The sequence below is a fragment of the Meriones unguiculatus genome, chromosome 3 (genome assembly GCF_030254825.1).
Source record: "Meriones unguiculatus strain TT.TT164.6M chromosome 3, Bangor_MerUng_6.1, whole genome shotgun sequence".
Classification (NCBI taxonomy): Eukaryota; Metazoa; Chordata; class Mammalia; order Rodentia; family Muridae; genus Meriones; species Meriones unguiculatus.
This window is the reverse complement of record NC_083351.1, coordinates 133,515,382-133,540,639: the sequence shown is the minus strand read 5'-3', so window position 1 is coordinate 133,540,639 and position 25,258 is coordinate 133,515,382. Positions and strand designations below refer to the sequence as shown.

Genomic DNA, 25,258 nt, shown 5'->3' with positions numbered 1-25,258 from the left:
AAGATATGTTCTGATCCCTGAAGACAATCTCCTTGGGAGAAGACACATGACTGTCCCGTCTGATTCTAAGCAGTGAAACGCAAGCCGTAGAGAGTAAATCAGATTTGGGGGAACGGAGGGGGGAGGTCCATAAAATTCTATGGGGAAATAAATTGGGCTTGACCTGGGCTGTAAAGGAAGAAAACTGTCAGGTAGTAATCTTTAAAACCGTTTGCTGTGGCTGGAGCTGTGATCCAGACCTAATCCCAAAGGCTGCTCGTGTGCAGCAGGCACAGGCTGAGGTTAAACTCCAAGTGTCTTGCACAGGGTCAGAGAGGTACCAGGTTCTTGCCGATCCTACTAAAAAGAGCTTTCACAAAGGAGTGTTCGCTGTGCTTTCAAATCAAGGATGCAGCGGCCAGAAGCGGTGATTCCACCATGCTGAGTCCTCACAAGGCTCGCAAACTGCAGTCCTTGAGAGGTTATTTCAGAGGTGCTCTCCCCATCCTGTCCACCTTCCGGAAACTACGAAACCGCCAGAGAGTACTACCACAACCTGTCCTAGCACTGGATACAGGTGACAACACCAAAACGCCGGAATGTATCCTCTGCTGCGTGACGGTGGCGTCACACGCTGTGAGCCTTTGGTGAGCACAGCTTTTCAGAGGCTTAAATATAGAGTCTGAGGAATTTCACTCTCCAGACAAAGCGAAGCGTACACCGGGCTCCAGTAAAGTCTTTATCAGAAGCTGGGGGACAGCACGGTTAGTGAGATGCATGTAATATGGGCATGAGGACCAGACTCAGGTCCCCAGACTCTGCGTTTAAGGAAAGGAAAGAGGGGAGAGCGGGGCATGGGGGCACACTTTTATAATCTCACACCGGGAAGCTGGAGACCCCTAGCCAGCCAAACAGCAACAAGAATACACACACACACACACACACACACACACACACACACACATACACACACACACAAAGGGGGGAAAAAAGAAAGAATTATCAAACAAAATCCCTTGTGAGCTCTGATGAGGAAAAAAAAATCTTTCTCTCAAATGTATGGCCTTCTCTGGTCCTTCCCACAGTAAGCTTTTCAAACTTGACCACACCGGTGACCACCTGGAAGCCTGTTTCTCTGTTTATTTTGGAAACTACTCCCTGGACTACTCCATGAGTTGTAACTGCTCTTCATTGTCAAGCTCCAGAGATCAGCCAGGGAAGCCAGGCTCTGTGTCACAGGCTTGGAATCCTCCATACTTGGAAACCCAAAGGGGAAGGCTTGGAAGGTCAAGGCCTGCCTGGGCTACAGGGGGTGAGGCGTGGGGGTCAAGTCCAGCCGTGTAATGTAATGAGTACCTGCCTCAGTATAAGAATTTTTAAAGGGCTAGGGCTGTGGCTTTGTGGGCAGTATTCGAGCGTACGCTCACCACTGCCACACGGGTGAGGAAAGGCTGCATGCTTTAAAAGATCTCAAATGGGATCTCTAATTTTCTTGGTGGCATGACAGTCATGATGATGCAGCTTTAGGACTTCCCATGAGATAGGTCTTTGGATTTTAGTCACTGCCATTCAACCACATCCTGCTGTCTGTAAGAGCACAGATTTTTTATTTTTATTTTTTTGAGCAGTGCTGTTTTTCAGTAGTGAATGAGTATCATTTGAGGATTACACACACACACACACACACACACACACACACACACACACACACACACACCTGTCCTACTCTGGGAGCTGAGCTTATTCTCTAGGTAGGTGTTGTCCCAGACGTCCAGAATGCAGTGAGATACAACGGCAAACTGCAAGCTGAAAAGGATGCAGAAGCCTCAGACAGAGCGAGCAAGCGAGCGGCAGGCCTGGGCTCCCCGCCCCGCGGTCTAGGCAGACCCCTGCTGGCCGCCTCTGTCTCTGCAGGGTTTGTCTGTGTGGGTGACTGGTGGGTCCTTGCGCAAGAAAAGGCTTGTGAGGAGTGAAACAGCTTGCCAAGGTTTCCTTGTGGGTGTCTGTATTGAAGTGTCACAGTACGAAGGCTTTTTATTAGCAGTTATTTTAGTCGCCGAACCCCGAAACGGAACAGTTTCTTCCCTACATGGCACTTCCAGGCTGGCTGCCGCCCTCAGCACCCTACGACAGCACCAGCCTTCTCATAAGGGGGTGGAGAACATGACGCTGGCTGCATCCTTTGACGGTGGAGCTTGGCTACGTGGCCCACGCCCTGAGCTCTGGAGATAATTTGGTTCATTCACATGTTGCCGATGACGGGGTGCAGCCGCGGGCGCTGCGGAGGATGCGGCCTCGTGCGTTGCCTTTGCGCACAGCGCCGGAACCTTTCTGTTTTGAATGGGTTTGGAGGGATGGATGCCCGAGTGAAGGGCAAGGAGGAATGTGGCCTGGCTAAGCCTGGTGTCCGTGGGTGTTCTTTCTTTCGGCCTCCTTCGGCTGATGCCTAAATTCCTCACAGCTCCCTGCCAGCATGTAGCAGGTTCTCTCTAGAAAACTCAGCAGGCTTCATTGAAATAAACGATTGTGCCCCGAGAAGACTCCTTTTGGTGCCTTAGAGAGCCGATTCGGGATCTCGGAAGGAAGGGTATTCGTTCCGCTTTAATATTTCAGCTGGAACCGGAGCCATCCCAACCACCTGCTTTTGTTTGGGTGGTTTTGGATTTGGAGACGGAGTCTCACTGTGTAGCCCAAGCTGGCCTCCAGTTCTGCACTGTCCTGCTTCAGCATCCAAGGGCTGGAATTACAGGTGTGTGGCCCCTCCTCCACCCGTGTGTTGATGACGCAAGTGAAGAAAATAACATTCAGAGAAATGAACTCACATCCTGAGGGGTCCCGGCGCCTGTTGAGTAACCTTATGTATTCTCAGCTCTGGTCTCCAAAGTCATAACAAGGTGACTTTGTCATTTCTAAACCCGATACACAAACCGTCACACAGTGGGTGCACAGCCTGGCTTGACCTGGACTCCTTGGATCAACTTCTGACCCTTATTTCCCAGCTTACTAAAGTGGAAATGTCTGCTCTGCCCACTGCCTCATGCTGTCTTGAGGAAACCATGGGAAATTGGTGTGAATGTGTGGCCTGTTCTCAGGACTCTCACTGGTGAGAAGCAGGGAGCCTCGCCTGCCCCAGAGCCTGGGCGGGTGTTTAGAATTCAGCTCTCTCAGATAAACCGCCCTGAGTGGAGGGCGGGTTCTCCGGAGCAGGAGCACTGACTTGCATCCTTTTGTAGACTCCAGGAGTGCTCTTGACTCAGCATGCTTCCCTTCCCGTTGTGTGCCCTGAGTCTGTGAAGTAACATGCCCCAGTGAGTTTGCCGACACTCTTGCATGGTATTGGTCTGTTCTCTCCACTACAGTGATGACGGCAATGTTGAAGGACTTGTCCAGAACCCTGCCTGTGGGTCCATGCTCCACGTGTCTTCCACCTTGCCCTTCCTGGCAACCTCTGACACTGCCAGCGCAGGCATATTTTAAACTTATCTTTAAGATTTGTTCATTTTTATTTAACTGTATTAGTGTTTGTGTGCATGTATGTATGTGCACCACATGTATGTAGTGTCTGTGAAGGCCAGAAGAGGGCGTCAGATACCCTGGAACTGCAGTTGCAAGAGTTGTGACCAACCACGTCAGTACTAGAAATTGAACCCTAGTCCTCTGCAGGAGCAACTACTGGTCTTCACTTCTGGGTCATCTCACCAGCTCAATTGGAAGCACATTTAGCACTCCTGCTCTTTGAGGCTGGCCTAGAGCTACCATGGCTTTGTCAGCCACTCAGAGTCATACAGTGTCTGAGTATGAAACACACATGACATCATGTGTCATGATGTCATCACAGGAAAAGCCAAGCCGCACACATAGTAGAATGTGCTAGATTCAGATAACAAAGGGCAGGGCTCAGATCACTAGCACTCTGGAAAGGACTGGAGACTCCTGCTCCAACGTAACATTTAAAATGTTAAAATAAAATAGATGAGAGGACAAAATGATGCCATTGAATAGTAGGAGCATAGTACATGTTAAATTGTGATCTATGGTATTATTAAAACATTAAATGGGATTTTGGGGGTGAAAATAAAGCGATGAAGATAACAGCTGCTCTGGAATATCCACAGCAGCAGTTCTGTGACATGGAAGGACCTGATTGTATAGATATTATCTGTGGAGATTCTGCTGATCCTACTGTGGTTTGATGCCTGTGTTAAGAGCTGAAGAAAAAAAAATGCTGAATGCAGGGATGAATCAGGAGTATGTGCAGCCTGTGTGTAAGGGGTCCCTGTGCATGAAATCCACAGATCACACCAGGGTCTTTGTGTCGCCTGGGGTCTTTTGGTTGCCCTGTGCTTGAAAATTCTCCAAGCTCACCCGGCAGGCGCCGTGCATTCCTACCAGCTAGCTCATCCCGCCACACCTGAAGCAAGGACGTGGATGGTAGTGAGGCAGGGCAGACTCTGCTGCCAGACTTCCCCAGATCAAATTGCGTCCTCACCTCCTCTCAGTCCTGTGAGGTTGGATGAAGCCCTGAGGCTCTAAGGACTCAGCTTCAACTTTTACACTTACAGTCACAATAGTATCTTCACAAGAGAGTTGAGAATCTGTGTACCTCAGACAATGCCCATCTTGCAATGGGCATGGAACACTTCCGCTACCGTTGCTGTAATTATATATAAAAACAGGAAGAAGATATCTCAGACATCAACATCATGAGAGGGTACTGACACCAGACAGGCTGGTATTAAACGAGGCAGGTCTACGCTGGCGCTTGATTGACTGAGTTCAGCCCATATTTCTCCACCCCTCCAGGGGTCCACAAGGGCCCTTGCCAAGAGCCTAGTTGGAATCCATATATTTCCTGCGCAAGGCTGCCACTTACCTTTTCTTCCATAAGGTCAACTGTAAGGATCCAGATGGTTGTCATTGCTTCATTTTGATGAGGCCCCTCCTTGGTTATTTAGCAATGCCCAGACATCTTGATACACCTTGTGTTAGGACTCAATCTGGAAAAAAGGTCAAGTTTAGTTATGAGAACAAACTTTCTGGAGACATCCTTGCCTACCTTCTCCATCATTTCACCCCCTCTGTTCTCTTGCTTCTGCTACCTGCAGGTCTGCTAAGCTTATGGTGTTTGGGGCTAATGTCTGGGCTGTCACTTTGCTGTGACTATGGGCATGCACCTCTTTATAAGATGGCCATTCCATTTAAAGAGGACTTCACTTTATTCTGCCTTTCCTAGACTGCTGAACATTCTGGATATAATGGAGAGTATTGTTGAAATGTATCCAACAACTACCATCCAAGCTTAACCTAAACTGTTGGGTGCTAGGGAGGAGAGGCTGGGCAAAGGACAGTGTATCCTTGTAGAGAAGCTTACACTGACAAATAACCCACAGGTGCACACCAGATACTGCAGTCAGAGTGTGGAACAAACAGGCCGAGGACTGTAAGAACATGCGAGGGGCAGTCTGACAGGATGGGAATGCTGAGAAGTCCACAGAGAGCATCTCTGAGAGGAGGGTAGGGCAGGAGCTAAGTCAAAAGGTGGGAAAAGCTGCCTGTGGGCAGAGGAAACAAAGGAAGAGAAAGGTGAGTGAAATGTGCTGGGGCAGAGTATGTGCTTGAAGCCCAGGTGGAGGGGACAGGCTTTTCTAAGTCCCAGCACCTCACCAGTGTGCTAAGGATTGTCCTTCATCAGAAAAGCCTTGAGAGCCTAGAGCAAGATGTGGGCTCTAGCAGTCTTCGGGAATACAGAGGCTGTGAGTAGATTGCCAAGGAGTTCTTGCAGACCCAAGGAGGAGGGAGATGCTGATAGTGACAGCCAGGACCGTAGCGGAGACAGGGCAGAGCAAAAGGACATATGAGCTGTTTGAGGAAGCAATGCAGCAGGACCTGGAAGGCAGATTGGCTATGGAAAGGACAAAGCAGAGGAAGGCTTTGAAAGCATGAAATGGATCTGACCGGTGCTGTACATTCTGTGGCCTGGTTTTGAGATGGGCTGGGAGGAGATGAAGAACTCCCTTGAGACATCTGCAGTTTCAAAGGTGCCTTTAACAAGCAAGTAAACACTCAGAGGAGCTTGACCAGCAAGGATGGAACCAGGCAGGGGCAGGAAGGCTGAGGGGAATGTGGGTGCTGGGTACAAGGAAAGACTGCATGTAGATGCAATGGCTGTCTTCTGCCATAGGGGGCGCTGTGATTCCTAGGCCTGACCTGCAGCCCTGTGGCGCCATCTTCCCCTGGCAGATTCCACTCATTAGAAAGAGGAATTTCGAGGCAGAGACAGCCCCGCGGGTGACTCAGGGATGGAGGCTCCCTATCACTAGAAGTCAAGTGTGCGCTTCACGGGCTGGCTTAGAAAGGATTCCGTGCACCGTGGACTATGTCCCAGGAGCTGAGAGTCTGTGAGGAGACCCTAGTGATTGCTGCTGTAAACAGATGGCGCCACTTACATCTGCTTGTGTCATAGTCGTTAATGTACCATACAGCAAAAGCCATCAGACCTAGATGTGCGATGTATCATGCCAATACAGCAAAACTTTAGTACGTTTTCATGGCCTCGTTTTATAATGTATAAGTGTTACCAATGTGGATTTTTAGAACAAATTTACATGGTTACAGTGTGCTCCTATTTTCTTTAGCTCGGTGGATCATATGTGATTTAGACTTCTAACTCATAGCTACAGGGTTCTGTGAGTTTTGTTCTGTTAATTAAAATTAGCTACCATATTCTCGTTTCTATAGAGTTACTTTAGCCCAAACAGAACGGTGGTACAGGCTATCGGTCTTTGGAGAACAGGAAAGTTGGATAGATTCTGCGGTTCCCATTCTCTCTGCAGCGAGCCACAGCTGCAGGCTCTTCATGCATCTTTCAGGTCTGCCATCAGAGCCTCCAGCGGTGCTGGCAATGTGTGCCTGGCCTGCTCTAAGCCATGCTAGCATCTCATTGGACTACGGCTGAGGTAGTTCAGGGACAATGCCCAACAGCTTCTCCGCATCCCGAGAAGAGCATGCTCTAGTCTTGACTGCTTTGAGTGTCTGGGACTGTGAGTCATGAAGTGCAAAGGCTGTGGGAGAAGGGAGATGATAAGCAAGGTAACTTACACCTGACTCAGCCTTTCTCCAGAGTGCCTCTCTATTCTTCAAGCTCGTAGCAACATTCATCCCAGAGTGCGTTTGGCCATGGTGGTCTTTCCTTGTTGCCCACCCGGTACTGAAATACCTCAAATCCTCCCTCAGAAACACACAAGAAATGGGGGTGTGTCACCGTTCCAGGTGGCTATGAAATGTCCTCAACAGGCATGAGTGTTCGGAGCTCAGTTCCCAGCTTATGGCGCTCCTTTGATGGCAAAGTAGGTCATTCGATGTAGGCCTCTGGTTTCGGTTACAGCCTCTGCAGACTGGTATGTGCACACGGGTGGCCACCACCACAAGTGGGGCTCTCTGCCTTGCTTGTCAAGATGGACCGAGAGCCTTTGAAAGATTACTGTTAACAAAGAAGCCATGCCTAGCTCTGAGTACCCTCTGTTGGGCATGCTTTGGAACATTAAGGTAATTAACACAGGTTGCTTACGTCAACCATGACGTTGCTTTCCAGGCTCCTCACTTCCAAAACATACACCCCCAAACCATTTCAAACAACAAGCAAAGCGGGCTTGCTAACAAGCAGAGCCTTCCCATCATCAATAAGGTCAATCCCCTCCCTGCCCCCGCCCCCGTAATGTGAACACTGAATGTGGTATATCACAATTTCTTTTTTTATATAATTTTTTATATTAATTACAGTTTGTTTACTTTATGTCCCAGCTGTATCCCCCTGCCTCATACCCTCCCAATCCCACCTACCCTCCCTCATCTCCTCCTTGCCCCTCTCTAAGTCCACTTATAGGGGAGGTCTTCCTCCCCTTCCATGTGACCCTAGTTTATCAGGTCTAATCAGGACTGTTTGCAATGTCCTCCTCTGTGGCCTAGCTAGGCTGCTTCTCCCATGGGGGCTGGGGAGGTCAAGGAGCTAGCCATAGAGTTCATGCCAGAGACAGTTCCTGTTTCCCTTACTAGGGAAGCCACTTGGATACTGAGCTGCCATGGGATAAGTCCAAGCAGGGGTTCTAGGTTATATCCATGCATGGTCCCTGGTTAGAGAATCAATCTCAGACAAGCCCCTGTGCCCATATATAATTGGTCCCTCCTGTATACCAAAGACAAAAGAGAAATTAGGGAAATAACACCCTTCACAATAGCCACTAATAACATAAAGTGCCTTGGACTCTAACCAAGCAAGTGAAAGACCTGTTTGAAAATACCATGATTTCTAAGCTATCCAGCTGACCTGGGAAAACAGCGGCCTCTCTGGGACTCCATTTCAGTGGCCTTACTCACAAAAGTCAGACAGCATTTGTGGGATCGATACGCTCAGCTCTACAATCCCAAGTTTCAATTCCACCAATTAAATGCAAAACAAAACAAAACAAAAGCCAACCTTTTTTCTTCAAAGAAAAGACTTGAGATCAGTTCTTAGAGAATTCAGAAAATTTACAAAGCTGGTAGAGAGGGAAAGAGGGAGAGGGTAACAGGAAAGGAGGGAGCAGAAGGAAAGGAGAGAGAGAGAAAGAAGAGAGTGGAGGGGGAGCTGCAAATTGTGTTCTGCGGAAGGCAGAGTCCTGCTTACTAATATTTTTAAATATTCATTTCTTTATCTCCTGTGCATGACCAATCCCCATGAATGATTCAGAGTTTTTCTTCCAGATTCATTTTCTCTCCCAGCCACACATGTAAGAGGATTAAATGGTGTTATCTTCCATCTTTTTCTATCAGAACATATCCCTGCATTAGCCACAGAAATTTATTTAAGTCATGAGCCAGACGTTCAGGGATTGCTTTGTTTTAGGTGTCCATGCACATGGAAGGATATAAAATGACAAAGGAGTGAAGGGTGTCTAAACTTCTTTAATGACAGCCATATCTGCCATCACATGCAGAGCAAAATTACCTGTGCTCGGCAGGGCCTCCATCATGATACTGCCGTCTACTAACCATAGATCAGAGGGTGTGTGTCTTCTTGTCACGTGGCAGTAGTCAACGTAAGTTTAACAGTGCTGGTGTAATTTGCAGGTGTCTCAGCCTTGAAGACTGTAACTAACAGCACATTCAATGGCTTGTCCACTTAAAGCTCAAGAGTTATCTCCTCTTCCTCCACTCTTCCTCTTCCTCCTTTTCTTCCTCCTCCTCCTCCTCTTCCTTTTCTCCTTCTCTTCCTGCTCCACCACCTCCTCCTTTTCCTCTTCTCCCTACGATCTATTTATTTATTTATTTATTTATTTATTTATTTATTTATTTATACCAGATAGAAGTGTTCAGGACTAAAATCTTTCTACCTTCCACAGCTCTCTTATTAAAAGTGAGCACCCTCTCTTCTTCCAGCATGGAAACTGAGGGAATGGAAGAAGAGATGTTTGAGAGCAGACTTGGATGATTTGGGGTGGTGATTTTCCCAGACACCATCCCCCTGGAGTTTCCCACTGGACTTAGAAAGCAGCAGTCTCTTCCTCTGGCCTCCACCTTTTGGAGGCCAGCTAAGAACACCAATGTGGAGATTTCTGTCTTTTCCCTTCACCACATCCCTACTGGCTTGGAACTTCCCAAAGCAGACTTGAAAACCTACCAGCAGTTTGGGGGTTAAGGGAAGGGGGCCTGAGCATAGCCTGGGTGTGGCACATGTCCAGAAAAGAACACTACAAAGGCAGAGAATAGTGTGGGAAAGAAACAGTCCCTTGAATGAGACCGGGATGTCCTGAGCTCTGTCCTGAGCTGCGTGGGGCTGCATCTTGGCAGTGGCAGGAGCCACTCACTGCCCCAGGCACTTTGGGAGCACCTTGAAAGAGGGTGCCTCTCCCAAGTTAGCACGCGCAGGCTGCCTGCAAAGGATGGCCACCCAGGGGGAGTTCTCAGAGGAAGGCAGGCTCTATTGAGGAGTGGTCAACCAAATGCTCCCAGCCCAGCACTCAGAAGAAGTGAAGCTTTTCTTCTCTCCTCCTTCTTTCCCAAAATGCAAATTGCTTCTTGTCCTTGGAATAAGGAAGATGGGTTGCTAGGCAATTACTTCTAAACAAGTCCCCTCCCCACCCCTGCCCATTTTTCCTGACCCCTGGAACAATGAAGACTTTCAGCAAATGGAACCAAGATGAGGTGGGGGGGGGAGAAGACATGACAAAAATAAAGTAGAATCAGACATTACAGAAGCCTGCTTCCTGGAGTACCAGAAGAAAATATAATATTGATAGGTTTTGTTCTGAGCAGACCTAAAGGGATTTCACTTTACTGCCGTGGCCATGGTGTCAACAGAGGCAACAAAGCCGGCAGTATGAAGCCATTCTAATGCCAGTTGTTAAGACCATGATCCTGAGAGCCTAGTGTCATAACTGGCCCATTCGGAGTCTTGGCAATCTGTGTTTCTGTGAGTACAACAAGGTCTTGGATGACCAGGCTTTTAAAATGATCTTATTAACAAAGTCTTGCTTTTGCTGTATCCTGTCAGTGGCTTAGGGAACAGGCAGTGCCTTGAATCTGTGTGATGGAAACAGATTTGTATAAAAGACTGCCATCTAGGATGTAGCAGTGTTTAAAGAAAAGCGAAAGGAATAGGGCCCTCTTACACCTTGGTCTAATGGGACAAGGACAGGCAATGGCTGCCAGTAGGAAGCCAGGGAATAAACAGAGTGAATCAATCACATTAGCTCAATTGCCATAACAAAATACCATGGGCTGGCTGGCTTAGGCTGCAGAAATGTCCTTGTGACAGTCTGCAGGCTCAATGTCAGGCTGCCAGGACAATTGAGGGTTGTCCCCAGGACTTACTGATGGTGGCCACTCTATTGTGTCTCCACTTTTATTGGATCAGGGCTCTACCCTACAGCCTCACCCATCCACAGCCACCTCTGTAGACGGCCCTTCTGCCATGCGGTCACACAGGAGGTTCCGGCATCAGATATAAAGTTGATCTGATGTAACTTAGCTCAAAGTCAATACTCTGAAAGACCGCAGCCGTAGAAACCTAAGAAAATAGAAGACTGAGTGCGGCGTTTTAGTTTGCACATTCATGCAAGGCCCGATGTTATCCCAACTTCTTCCATCCAACTAAAATACTGAGAGGTCAAGGCTTGTCCAGGGAATAACCATGAAGGACACACGCTGGCCAAGCTTTTTAAAAAGAGTTAAAGCCAGTGGTTTCCAAAACATTGGACACACATTCAGAGGGCTGTTATCAACCTAAGGGCTTTCCTTGGCTCTTGTCCACCTTACATGTTTTCATGATGAGAGTAACGTTATAAAAACAGTCAAAGAGGGAAGTTAAATAATCCCTAAACCCACATAATTGCATATCTGTGTATTGGTGTGTGTTATTTTCTTACAAGCTTGTGTGTAGCTATTGATGTGAATATAGGGACGTATGAATGCTGGTACATACATAGGCATATACGAAAGGGCCTTGTTATTCACAGCACTTGCGTTCACAGAGTCACTGAAAGGGGAGGTAGCAAATCTGAAATTCCATCTGGGTTAAATGCAGGTTAAACTGCCAACCCCAGTCTCCACGTTTTTGTCCACTGATCCGCTAGGGTAACAAGCATGTGTGTTCTTCTGTTTAAAAGCTTTTTATTTAATGTAAGCTTGTCCTTAACTTATGATAGCCGAGCTTAGCTTTTCAACTTTACAGTGGTTGGTACAAAAGGAATATTCACTTTGTAGAAACCACAGCATCTTTCCCCAGGCTGGAGATACCCAGTACAGCCCTCATAGGCTGCTGGGCAATGGCAGAGAGCTGCAGTTCCTCCATCATCCATGTGCCCCTAGAGAAAATGCCCTCCATGACTGCGCTAGGGTGCTGTGAAGGTTGGGGATGTTGAATGCATTGTCATATTTCCATGTAATGATCAGTTTGTTTGCCCCTAAGACAGGGAACACCTGTGTGTTGCAGAATCTTTAATAACAGCAAACTCGGGGCCAACGGGCTGAACACAGATTGTGTCAGAACAAAGTAGATTTAATGCACAGATTTTCTCCATAAGGCCTACCCAGCCTTCTTGACCTTAAGAACCAGAGGTAGAACTTCTCCATGGAGACAATACTGAACAGCAAAGTCACTAACGAAATCTCAAATGCTACAGAATGAATGGCACTAAGTAGTTCTTGACAGGGATGCCTGCGGTGGAAAGCCGAGAAGAGAGTTCCTCACAGGGTCTCTGAAATCCACTAGATTGCACATGCCAGGCAGTTCACATTTTAATTGCTCTGTGCATGGCTGAGAATGCCTGAAAAATCAAGGTGGCTTATTGGCTTGGAGGTTCCCAGCCAGTTTTATGAAGCAGACAGATCTTCAAACATGCAGTTAGTGAGCACTGAAGACCTACTGCTTTGACTCTGAAACATAGCATGCATTCACACATGCTCTGTCCCTATCATCACATTTACAACCATCATTCAGGGTTTGCACCTGGCCTGGCCTGTTTCCCTCAGTACAACGAATCACCATAACATTTTTAATGGCCAAATAACTTCACCCCGCCCAGGTAAACAACCCACCATTAGTCTAAGTACTTATCATTAGATTTCTAGATGTTTCCATTTCTTCCTACTTTAACTGGCAGCAGGGGGGATGGGACTGTCCAGAGCTCTTGCTCTTTGCTCAGCCTCATGGCTTGGGCTCTCTTCCCATGAGGGGGACTCCAGCCTCTTTCCAGCCTAGGGCAGAGGTCTCTGTGTGGGGCATCCCAGGTGGGGCTTAGATAGTGAGTCCAGAATGGGGCATCCAGGTTCAAATGCTGAGTGTGAGTCTCAAAGTATGATACAGAAGCACCTTGGAGATGAGAGCAAGATTCAAGGGCTCAAGACAGCAGTCAGTCCAAAATGATCACTCCGGTCACTCATGCTGGCTGCTAGCGTCAGTGCAGAGATGGTTCATGGCAATGCAAGTGCATCTAAAAGGGCCAGATAGGAACAAATGGTAAAAACACCACTTCTTAGTCTCGGCACCTAGATTTTGTTATTTTAGTCACACTTTCTTTTATGTGTTTTTACTATCAATTTTTTTCTTTTTCTTTTTTTTCTTTTCTTTCTTTCTTTTTTTTTTTTTTAAGCAAAGCTGCAGTAAGAATTTACCCCATGCTGGCCTTGAACTCATGATCCTCCTGCCTCAGACTCCTAAGGGCTGAGATTATAGGAACACACCTTCTCAATATTGACTTTATAAGTGAATAATGCTTAGACTATGTAGAGATAGATTAAGAGGTAGGTATTTGTTCATATGACTATATGTACATGTATTTAGAGAAATGGTTTTTCTGATCTAACATTTCCCATTTTGTTTTCAAAGCCTATAGTTCAAATTTTATAATAACTTGTACCTGATAGCCTTTTCATTTTCTTAAAATAATTGAAAATGATAATTTCATGGTTTTTCTCTTAAGTGGAAGAATTGTTATTCTAATAAATAGCATTTTACTGTGGCTACTTTAACTATAAGATAAAAGGAGTTCAAGAGAGAAAATTTGTTTGAAATGATTATGCTTTGAATTACTTACAGTGATAGTTTCTGAGTGTTTAGTAACTATTCTAAAGGTAAGTCTGTGCAGAAAAATAACTTAAACAGCTTACCTAAGAAACTAGCTAATTTTGTTGAAGAGCAAATTATCAGTTTAGATGATTAGCTGGTTTTAAGTGGAGTACATTCCGATTAGTGAAAAAGTAAATTATTTACAGCTTCTTCACACTTCCATGGCCTATCATTTTCCACCTTGTTGGATAGAATTGTGTACTGTACAGCCGCTGGAAGAACGGCTCAAGGCTACACCAGCATGTGAGATCTGGAAGGAGAACTGAGATGGTGGCCTTTCATCCAGATTGCTTTAATGGACCCCATGTACCGCCTCATCCGCAAGGATTCGGGGCCTGCTGTTTGGGTCGCTCTTGGTGACTCTGGATTAGCAAATCAGGATTGAACAGATGTCCCTCTCATAAGACCTCAGCTCTAAATGACCAGTGCTCCTGATGACGAAACAGATGTATGCGTCATTTCATGTCTACCTGCATAGTCAGAGCTGTGGCTGCACCCACATCTCCAGGCTCCCCGGCCCAATTCTCTCCTAGATTCCCTGTGTCCTCTGCCGTGCTAAGGAGGCAGGTGATTGATTTACTGGCAACCCAGCACCACTCTCTTCATTTTGCTAAATCAGTCACTAGCAGGGTATAGACTTGCATGAGGTCTACTTTGTTGTTTGTCGTCTCTGTGGCAGCATCTCAATTCAGGTTTGCTGATCCTCTCTCGGTTATTACCTATAAATCAGTGTGGAATGAGAAAGTCAGATATGGGACTTACATCATAGAACATAAGCCTGTACAGTAGCAATCACTGGAACATAGGCCAGCTACTATTTGACCGTTGTGGGAGCATTTCTTTGAAAAGAGACAGTTACTGTTTTGGGTTAAACATTCTTGCACAGATATGGTACAGCCTAGGTTAACCCTAATTACAAAGAGAAAAAAAACGCGTAAATAAGGTATAGTCATGATCCAAGGGCATGGGGTGGCATAAAGTTCAGAATGTTCCAAGATCTGTCTCAAACTTAGGTGGTTTATTCGTCTCCCCTTCCATTCTTCCTCCATACTGCTTCTGCTGTGTGAAGCAAGGATGGTGGAGTGGGAAAAGATGCTTCCTGTTCTGATCCTTCAGCATTGAGTCTTAGGACTGAGCTCGTGTTGCAGATGTGTGAGCTGAGAGAATAAGGGAAAGCCCCTTAAGGGCCCCCACTTCCAGTTTTCAACATTTGTACCCAACTGACCTTTAACAGCATCTCTAAGTTCATAGCAGTCCTGTTCCCATGGTAACCTGAAAAGTCAATAAGCCCAAGGTAAGACTGATGGAGGCGACCTACGGTGAAATATGCTACCACGTACAGTGAGGCTGCTGCTGGTCCCGGGACAAACTGTAGCGCCTGGCAGCCTGCAGGGATGCTGGAAGGACAGCTGCCAGCATGTCTCTCATGAGCTTTTCTGGCATCCAACCCTCCTCAATTACTTTAACTCTTTTTCTTTTCCTATAAACAGCCTTCTTTGAATCCTTGAGTTCTCTCTACTTCTGGAAATTGAGGTCAGCTGCACTAGGGTCCCTTACAGAATAAGTATCACTCAATTGGAGTAAAAAAAAAGTGTCTAAGCCACAAGGTGCGAGTCTTGCAAAAACTAGCTGTTTAGATGAACTCTCTGCAGGAGCTCACATTCCCAGTCTCGGGTCCAAAGCACAAGATAGGAGGCTTGGGGCATGATAGCTATCGTCTTCAGTGGAAAGGTCCATGGTGCAGAGAAAGAAAAGCTTCACTGAGGGTAGCAAGCCTAGGTCAGCTCTTTTTAGAAGAAACCATTTCTGATACTCACATTTGTTGAGAGGCTTAGGAATTTGGGGGCTCTAGAATCAGCCAGACATAAAGTTGGGTTTCAGTTTCTTGAGCTGATCACATGATCTTAGAAATACTGACTTTTCTTTCAGGGCCTTGGTTTCTTCACATCTGAATCATAGGGCTGAAAGATGAGCCCCTTGCCTAGCATGCAAGAAGCCCTGGGTATCCCTGAAGCCAATAAATAAATAAATAAATAAATAAATAAATAAATAACATCACCATTACCTGTTGTGGATTGCCATAAAGAGGAAGTGAAGGAATTGGTGACCTTGAATGTCCTAGGGTTATCAAATTTTATGTATACAGAGGTACTTAGTGGCTTCTCTAAAAAAGGCTGCTGGGTTCCGCCCCAACACCTTCTGATTAAGTAGGTTTGTGGGGTACATTAGAGTTTACAGAAGGCAAGATAATTCCGGTGACCTCAAAGCCACTGTTGCTGCTCTTGGGATTGTACTCTGGGACTCACTCCTGTGTGTGAACAATCTATTTACAGAATGGTTTCAGATTTTGAAAAGTCATTCATAGTTTATGAAGAAGTAACTGCTATAAAATAGAGAGGGTGGCTACTGGGAGTTAACTTCTGACTGGTCTTGCCAGGGATTTTTCACATTATCAGAAGATCAGAAGAGGGCTCCTCAACTTCTTCATTGCGATTGTTTTTAACTTCTTCTGTGTCTACAGCAGGAGATAAGATGAATGAACATTACAAAATTTCAAACTACACTAAAATATCACAGTAAAGAGTAAAGTCATTGCAATTACTAGCAATTCCAAGGACAATGTTGCCTTCCCATTACTGAAGTTTATTTGGCTAAGTTACTAGACAAGACTGTGTCTTCTCAGAAGAGGGGAGGGAAAAAAGGAGGGAGGGAGGGAGAGAAGGAAGGAGAGGCAAACACATACTCACACACACAAAGTTAGAGAAACAGAGAAGAGAGAGACAAAAGAAGAAACAGAGTACTCACAGTTCTGTCCTTTGAAGGGCATTTGCAGAAGTGATTAATTCCTTTGTTAATGTATTAAGTTTATTTAGGGAAATCAGAGATAGAGGAGCATTCAGACATTAACCAATCCTTTGATATTACTTAGGTGTTCCTTTTTCATAATGGAAACCGACTAAAATTGCTCTTTCTGAGGTCCTGTAATTTACCTCCCTGCTTGAAGAAGGAATGATCAGTGGGCTAATGTGGTTGACATGACATTTATTAAGATCTTGCTGAGGACAAAACCCCCTCAGAGCACTGTACAGCAAGCACAGCTATTGAAATCTATCCCAGGACTCCAGCCATGGGCTTCACCGCAGAGGGAAAGAACTGTGTGTGATTGTCACGAAATGTTCAAAGCATCAAATTCATGCTACAGCCTGAAATCTTGATTGTCCTTCTGCCAAAGGGCTAATGGCTGACAGCCACAGGGCTACTAAAGGGGACACCTATCTTTTGACTCACCTTTGTGTCCTGTGTTGACATAAAAAGCTTGATTGTGGTATCTTTCTGAAGACCAAACTCTACCCTCCTGGAATTAGCCAAATCTGATTTGAGACTGATTTACATGGCAGAGCTGCTGTTGCCAGCATCCATATTGGCAAAGGGAATTTCCATTAATTCAGTAATTAATTAATTCATTAATTCTTGCTCAGTGCAAAAGCAACTAGACACACTGACAAGAAGCACATTTAACTTACCAAGCAGTAATGACAAGAGTTTCCTATGATTTTTCTTCTGCAGTTGCAGGGATCAATTACAAAGCTAGGAGGGGCAGGGCAAAGAATGAAGCACGAGAGGGTGTGAGTTAGAGCAAGAAAAACTTTGAGGTGCTGGGCCCCAGGACTCTGGCTTTCTAAGGAGCAGATGCTTGCAGCTGGAGCTGTGAGTACACAGTCTTTCCATCTGTGCCCTCTGGAGCAAGCTCTCAGAGATGAAAGTGGGGCAGCCTGGAGTCCTGGACAGGCTAAACCATAGTCGCTATCTGGCAAGGACTCAAAAGCCAGGGCGACAATCCTTTGAGAAACACCTTCTACACTGATGCAAACGGTGAAGTTCCAAAGCTCTCCTTTCACTGCCCCACTAAAATTTCTAGAGAAATTGCTTCACCCATGCCTGAAACTTTGTGGCGCTTTATGATCCCAGATCATCACAGGCATTTCCTCCGCCGTCAATGGGGCTCACCTGGATCTTGACTGTATTGATGTGGTGTTGGTAAAGGCAGGCGAAAGCATTCTACAGACAGAAAGGGGAGGCACAAGAGTGGCCTTGTACCTGATTGGGGACCAAGTATAATATCCAGTAAACAGGCAAAAGCATCTTTTATATCAAAGCAGATCATCATTCAAAGGGGTGTTGGCCCACGGGCCATTTTGTGCATGAACCAGAACCCTGCTATTGTAGTCTGTTTCTGATGAGGTTGGTGAAGGAGAATCACATTGTATCCTGTAAATGGTCATTATTTATTTGCTATCTTTATATCTGAAAAAAATGAGTGATTAAGATTCAAATGGATCATATTTATTTATTTCTTTATTTATGGGCCACTGAAAGGGTATTATTGTGGTTTCATGTTGAGCATTGAACTTAAGTTCACTGGGTGCTCATTAATGTCTGGTCGAAAATTGCTTTGTATAGATGAATAAATGACCTTGCTACATATGACACAGGGGTTCTAATACAGCATTATAAACACATATGGAAAGAACAGCTAGGAAAATGCAAACCTTATTTAGTCGTGCACGAAGGTCATCACCAGCCCTCAAAGAAAGCAGAAAATCAATGCTTGCTTCTGTCACCTTAAACTCCTTTCCTTCCTCTGCCCCTTCTTGGACTTTCCTCCTACCTTCCCAGAAGCCTTGCAAAGCTCAGTGGTCCACATTTGAGGTACAAAGGGGCAGTGAGGCATCAAGATGAAGACCCAGTGACTCTGAGTGAAATGACTTAAAAGCGATTTTTTTTTTTTCTGAGTAGAAGCATCAGTTAACTGACGGGACATATGATGGCAACTTCATGCCTCCAGCATCCTCCCCAAACAGTTTCCGTGTGATTATTCAGCTTAGTGCTGCTAACTCACACCGACAAGGCAGGTGATACAACATTCAAATTTATTTTTACAGAGAGAATATCATAACAATGAAATTGTCCAGTTCTTATTTGTATGCTTTAAAATGCTAGTCTACTTATAATTAATGCTGTTAGTTAATGTTAATGTCACTGAGTGTTTACATGTTTCTATACACACGTATACTTCAGAGTTGTGAATTTCTAGTTCAAATCCTGAGATGCTACAATCACTTCCTTGAAGTGGTTATCACTTTATTTATTACCCGTCAACCAAAGCAGAGCTTATTCATCCTCTCAGACGTTCCAGGGACACATAAGCTAGCAGCAAGCTAGCAGCCAGTGTGGCTGTCACACGACCTCGAAAGTTGGGAGCTTTTGTGCAGTGTGACACGGAAGCCCGGTATATCTTCCAGGATATTTGGGAACTGACAAGACTGAGAGGAGCGTGCAGAGGCAGGGCAGGTGGGCGGAGCATGAAGCCAAAACCGTGTAGGTAGAGCCAAGGGCTTCATTCACAGAAGACTAGAAAGTGTGAAGTCATAAATACTTGTCTAACTACTCAGGGCGCAGCGTGTAAAGCCTGGGCTGTTAAAGGAAGGAGGATAAAGGCATCAACTAGGCTCACTTTGGATCTTAATCTATAGGCCCGATCCACCCTCCCCATTCCCCATCTACAGACTCACTCCTGAAGACTGGATCAAGTCTCATCAAGTTTGGTTAGTACTGCACAAGGAAAATCACAGACAGTTTTGGAATGGGGTTTTGACCATTTAGAGAAATCAATTCTGGAACTATGTGCATGCCTAAGGAGTCACCTGAAGTCCTGAAGGAAGGGCGTGGGGCTTCTTGGATGGGAAGCATGAGTTATCACGAGGGTGATGCCAGGCCTCCTACTATGTGCTGTATAAACTTTTCCTGAGGAGATGCAACACCCACGCATACACACACCCCACTCCCCCCCAGACAGTGATCCCACAACAGACCACTGAAATACGTTACATACCACCCAAATCCAGCTTGGTGAACCAGTGAGTTTTACTGGGGTTTCTTACAGGGCTATGGGTAAAGGGGCACTCACAGGAGCAGAGAGAACCGATAGACAGCTGTATCATCAAGGCCCACCCCAGCACGGGTCTGGGAACCCAGAGCACACTGCAGTCTGAAGGCAGCTCAGCAGTTCGGAGGGTGCCCTTCCCAGGAGACTCTGGTCTACACCTCCTCCAGACATCTCTGCTGGTTTCTGCTTCTTCAAGGAAGCTGGTCTCGCCTGAGAGTCTTTGCAGCTCAGCCTCCTCTGCCTGGAGGAAAACTCTAAACTTTTAGAGGGCTTACTTTGGTAGGAAGGTGCCTAGGGAGTCTGATCGTTTCAGGGGCTTCCTGAAGCTATTTTGAATTGTTTGAGGAAGCTTAATGAGCTCCCTAGAAAGATGGAATGTTTCAGTTTCTGAGGAAACTGTTACACAGCCCCATTCCATGTGAAGGGATCAGAATGCAGGCATTTTGTAATGTCCACAGGTACCCTGCATGGCAGGTAGAGCTGGCTTTGGAGGCATCCTCTGACACAATCCCAAATCTCACAGGGCTGAGGCAGTTGGGAGTTGAATGACTGCACTGAGTGACATAAAATGAAAAATAACTTTGATATAAACTGGGACACTGGATTTAAAAACGATTATACTGCAGAGAATCATGGTGTTATGGGAGCCAAAATAGGAGTGACATCATGTTCTAGACGGAAATATATAGACTCAGAACACAGGTGACCCAACCGAGACTCTGTGTCTACAAATCGCCAAGTCAGGCATATATCCCTAGACTAACCTTAGGAAAATCACAGCAGAACCAGTACAGTAAGACTGAAATTTCCACAGCCAAGCCCAGCCACTCACCCCCTCCTCAGCCACCATTCTGCTTCTTGGTCGGGTGGATTTGGGTTGAGAGACTAAACACTTAGTAAGACTTCCCAAATTTGAATTTGTATTCCCCCCAGTTTGTCACAATCTCAAAATCCTTGTCATTTGTTCTCCATTCGTTCATCCTTATCTTTGCAAATGTATTTTTAATGCTTATAGAATGCTACAGTTGGATCAACTGTAATATTTTCCATCTCCAGTATTCCCATAACACACATGAAAGGATACCTCAAAACAATTTTACATGGAAAATGCAATCTAGGCAATTGGTCTCCTCAATTAAATGAGTTCTATAAGTAATAGCAGTAAGCTATCTGAAGCTGTGATTGGTTAAACTTTTCGCATGACTGGCTATTGGCAGGTACCACCATCATATCTCAATGGTCAGTCAGGAAGCGCTTAGGCCTAAGGCTACAGCTGTTTTGTGTTACAGTTACAACCACACCAGCTGAGTTATCTACAAAGAGAAGGTTCTCACAGCTCTGTGGGGAGTCCGATGTTGAGGTGTCCATGCCTGACCAGGGCTTTTCTTGCTGCATAACCCATGGTCAAAGATCTTAGCATGAGCTCAGATGAGCGAGGGTCAACAAAACCCACCCTCATTCACCCCTGCACACATGCGTGCGCTCGGAATGTCAAAGGGGTGTTTAGTTCTTAAAACCAAAGCAAACTCTCTCTCTCTCTCTCTCTCTCTCTCTCTCTCTCTCTCTCTCTCTCTCTCATACCAGCAACAACAACAACATAGATAGGTTTAGGAGGGCAGAACCCTTGTGAGACAACCACCCCTTAAAGATGCTAACTCTTAATCCTTGTGCTGAGGATTTAGTTCCCAGCTTGTGAGTTTTGGGGCCTTCCAACCAGAGCAGAATTCAACTGCCCTCATTCTCTTATTTGTCAAAAGCTATAGAGCAGCGTGGGGAATCCTCTTCTTGTGTTTATTCCTGCTTCTTTAAGCCATTAGTTTTGAAAATGTTTTCGTCTTTATAGTCTTCTTTAAAACTCAAGACGTTTTTCCTATTTGTATAAGTTGCCTCAACTGCCGGCTTTTTCTTTGTCATTACATATGTTCATTTATACACTGCTTTTATTCTTTGGGGTTTTAAATTAGTATATTTTAATCGTACAAAATAACTGGTCTCATTGTAACGTTTCTGAATGTGTTCATGAAGAACATGGATCATATCTAGCCCACCCCACTTCTCCTTCCCTTTCTCTGGCCCTCTTCCTCACTATACTTCAATAAATAATCTTCCACATCTGATCAAAGTGCCTTCTTTAAAAGGTACTGTCTTTAATGTCCTGAGTTCTCCAAACCCAGGCCATGTGCCCTGTACCCAGAGAACATGCTAGTTATGGCTGTTGTCAATGGCAACCCCAGATGAGTGCTGTGGCTTGTGTTTCTGTGTCTGTGTGTCTGCTCCTTGCTTAGGTAACTGCCTTAGCCACATGCTGCCAGGCTGGTCCTGAGGCTGGACGCTGTATGAAAAGTGCCCTGGAAACAGGAAGTCATCTGCAGATGTAAGGGTGGCTATTATCTCCAATGGCCCTACGCAAAGGCAAAGCAAGCACTTGGCTGTATACTGCCTCTAGCCTGGCCTCTTTAATGGATACTGTTGAAAAGGAGCAAATGGAAGCCTTGTCAGATGTCACATGGTGAGCCAGGCCTTGGGAGTCAAGCATGTCACCAAGCCTTTGTGTGAAAAATGACATCAGGGAGGAAAAGGTGAATGTGACATTGCTTTGTATCTCACTCAATAGTCACAAATGAGGCTTTTATCTGCATGGACTTCATGCTCTGAAAACCAATTGCCTCTGTTGTGTTTGCTTGGATCTCTCCTCCAGGCCCAAGCGCTCTCTGGCTCTCAGGGTTTCCCTGACTTGAGTTATAAGTGAGCTTCTAGCCCTGGCTTGCTTTTGTGAGTTGTCAAGGGCAGATAAAGGCCTGTAGTCTGTGTCTGTGGCTTTGAGTGAAGAGGGCTGTGAAGGGCCATTGTGGCCTGCCTTTAGAGACTTCGGCATTGGTCCAAAGAGAGCATTTGTGTGTGTGTGTGTGTGTGTGTGTGTGTGTGTGTGTGTGTGTTTGCTTTGGTTTTGAGAACTAAACACCCCTTTGACATTCCGAGCACTGGCTACTTAACACCGGGGCAGTTCAGAAAAGATGCCATGAGCTCATGGCGCAAAAAGCTCAGACTCCTTTAGACACAGGGGGAGAAGGGGTCTGAACGAGAGGCCCGGGTGACAGAGAAATGAACTGAAGTGTGTTGTGGGAGCATGCTGTGGGCCTCCCCAGAACGAGAGGGGATCATCAGAACCCTGCTGTCTATTATGGATGTATTCTTTATGGGAGTACCCTGAGTACCGTTGGCCTGGCATTTTTCTCCAGAGCAGCATCAAAAAGTCCTGAGTCTGCTGTGGCAGGCTTACTTCGTCAGGAGGCTAGCAAGCACACCGGGGTGGGCGCTGCCAGCTCCTCCATTGCAGCAGGGAAGCACTGGATTCGCCGCCTGCCACACTCCTTCTCAGACCTGATTGTTAAGCACTGCAGTCTTAGTAATCAGGTGGCCTTGGCAACCACGTCAACATTTTTGTCAAGGCATGCCCAGCCTCTGCCACTGAGTACATAGGTCAGATCTTAACAGGAGGAGAGCATCGAAGCCATGCTCAGTGTACTGTGCTGGATCCCTGGTTTTGCCATGGGCCCCTGTGGGCCCCGTGCTTCGGACCTGATCACATGCGGACCAAAGGCCCCAGGCCTCTCACTGCATTCCATCTACGCAGGTTTATGAATCCTTGTGCATTTCATTATGCATCTGTGCCTTCAGCCACAAAAACGTCACTTTCGGTTGCCCCACTCCCAAGACTGGCTCTTTCTTTCCCTCCCTTTTCAATCCCTTTGGAAATTCAACAGTGAAATTCTCCTCCCCACATCTCTATGGTGAGTTTTTCTGGCATTGGAAGGCTTGGTTGCCATGGCAGCAAGCCTCCTCTGCCCAGAGCCAGAATGAGGGGATTGTTGGGGGGGTGGGAGTGGGGAGGAGATGAAAAGTTATTAAAGCCTGCCAATTAGCATGCAGCACCAGAGCCCTCACTGGAGCTCAGCTGTGCTCCTCAAGTCCCTGCCAGTGAGGCCCGCTGGAGCTCCAGGCAGGGCTCCGTGCACAGTGCACCTGTCTGGATGCATCCCTCGGCAGGATGCCTCTGCAGGTCAGCACAACTAGGCTCTAGCTCCTGCTGCCTCCTCTCACAAGTGGCCCTCCGTCTCCCTGTCCTTTGCTGCTCACCATCTTGAAAACAGAGCCTCATGAACTAACCCATGGGGAGGAGTTATGACATGGAGCAGCAGTGAGGTCCATCCTTCGGGGTCTCAAACAGTTAATTTTTATTCTTATGGCTTTCTGCCATCTGCCAGCTACAGCAAATGACAAAAACGCATCATATACCAGTATACCATGGGGGGGGGGGGCTGGCACCTGGAAAGAAGAAACTGACCAAACTTCACAGGCATCGGTGAGGTGGATTTTCACAACCCAGATGATGCCTGCTTCTTGAGATCCAAGGCAGTTCAGGAAGCTAAGTATCTGAGGAGGCGGGAATGTCAGAACTCTGAGCTCAGAGATCCTGGAGTCAACAGCTCCGTCTGTGGAATGGGCTTGTTAGGAACAGCCCACCTGATGTCTGAGGAGGACTTCTGAAGTTCAGAGGGAAATGGAGAATGGCTTCAAAGCTGTTAGTTCTCTGGCGCAGCAGATACAAATCTAGAAAACACTGGGGTGACAAACACCCCCAAATCTGCCCTAAAGAGGGAGTCTCCGTGAGCTGTTACTCCATGGTGTGCCTTTCCTGCCACTGGGGTAACCGGATGTCGGTGACGACTGCGCTGCTGGAGTCCCCAGACCCCGGCTGCCGCAGCCCTTTTGACACTGGTACTTATCTCCAGAGATTTCCACTTATTTATTCTCAGATTCCCTCTTCTTGTGGTGGTGAGATCTTCTCCAGAGCCCAGTGAACACTGATTGTCTCCGCACCCCCTCCTGCCTCCTTTGCCACCCTGTGCCAGATCTGTGCTGGCCGGCTTTCAGGCCCTATGGCTCCACCAGAGAGGCTGCCACTTAGCGACTGGAGCAAAGCCTGTGATGGTTCTATGGGGGTTAGCGTGTCACCGTAAGCTGGAGAAGCTGCATGGTGGGCGCATGGACCTCTCTGGATCCTACTGCAACTGGTGAGGCAGCTATCCTTTGTTTAAGGTAAAAATTAAAGAAAAACGACACAGCAGTTCTCACCCAGCTCCAAGTGAGATTACCTGGAGACCAGGCCAGTGAGCATTCTCAATCCAGCTGTCGTGTGACACACTTTCTTCTCTTGGCTTGCTTGATGGCACAGGGCCTCGCTTGTCCTCGTCAGACCTAGTCATAACCTTAGTTTCCTTCATGGTAAAGATCTGGAGAGCTGGCGGTCTTTTAAGACTCCCACCCAGTCCCCCCAGTGCCCCTTGGGGCCATTGCACCCACAGTCCATGATCTAGTGGCTTCTGCCACAGAGGCGACACAGAAATGCTCACCTTTGGTCCAGGCTGCTCTTGGATGCTGAGGTCTCATCTGAGACAGTGCAAATACCTCCTCCCTCCTGGCTTCCATCACCAGTGTGCCCCAGGCTTGCTAACTCCGGCTTCCTAACTCAGCAAATGACCGCCTGTCCCAGATCAATGACAGGAAATCCTCTCCCCCATGCCCCACCACTTCCTGCTCTGAGTCCCTAGTTGGTCACAGCAGCCTCCAGCTGACCCATGGCAGTCTTCCCTCTGCCCAGAGCCAAAGTATTCCTCCTAAAATGTAGTTGCTCGAAGCTTAAAATCTAACACGTTCCCACAGCACTT

General features: G+C 46.6%; 1 protein-coding gene and 1 long non-coding RNA gene across 6 annotated transcripts in view; one reads left to right on the top strand and one right to left on the bottom strand.

The window, feature by feature from the left end:
* The window catches only part of Ntrk2 (neurotrophic receptor tyrosine kinase 2), a 325,590-nt gene that overhangs the window by 272,615 nt on the left and 27,717 nt on the right, over positions 1-25,258 (top strand). The window lies entirely within an intron of this gene.
* LOC132653141 (uncharacterized) lies at positions 11,921-25,077 on the bottom strand. The gene is made up of 5 exons (XR_009590876.1): positions 24,944-25,077; positions 15,648-16,097; positions 14,808-14,854; positions 14,053-14,301; positions 11,921-12,947 (listed from the first exon to the last, which is right to left on the bottom strand). It is a non-coding gene; the product is annotated as an uncharacterized LOC132653141 (long non-coding RNA).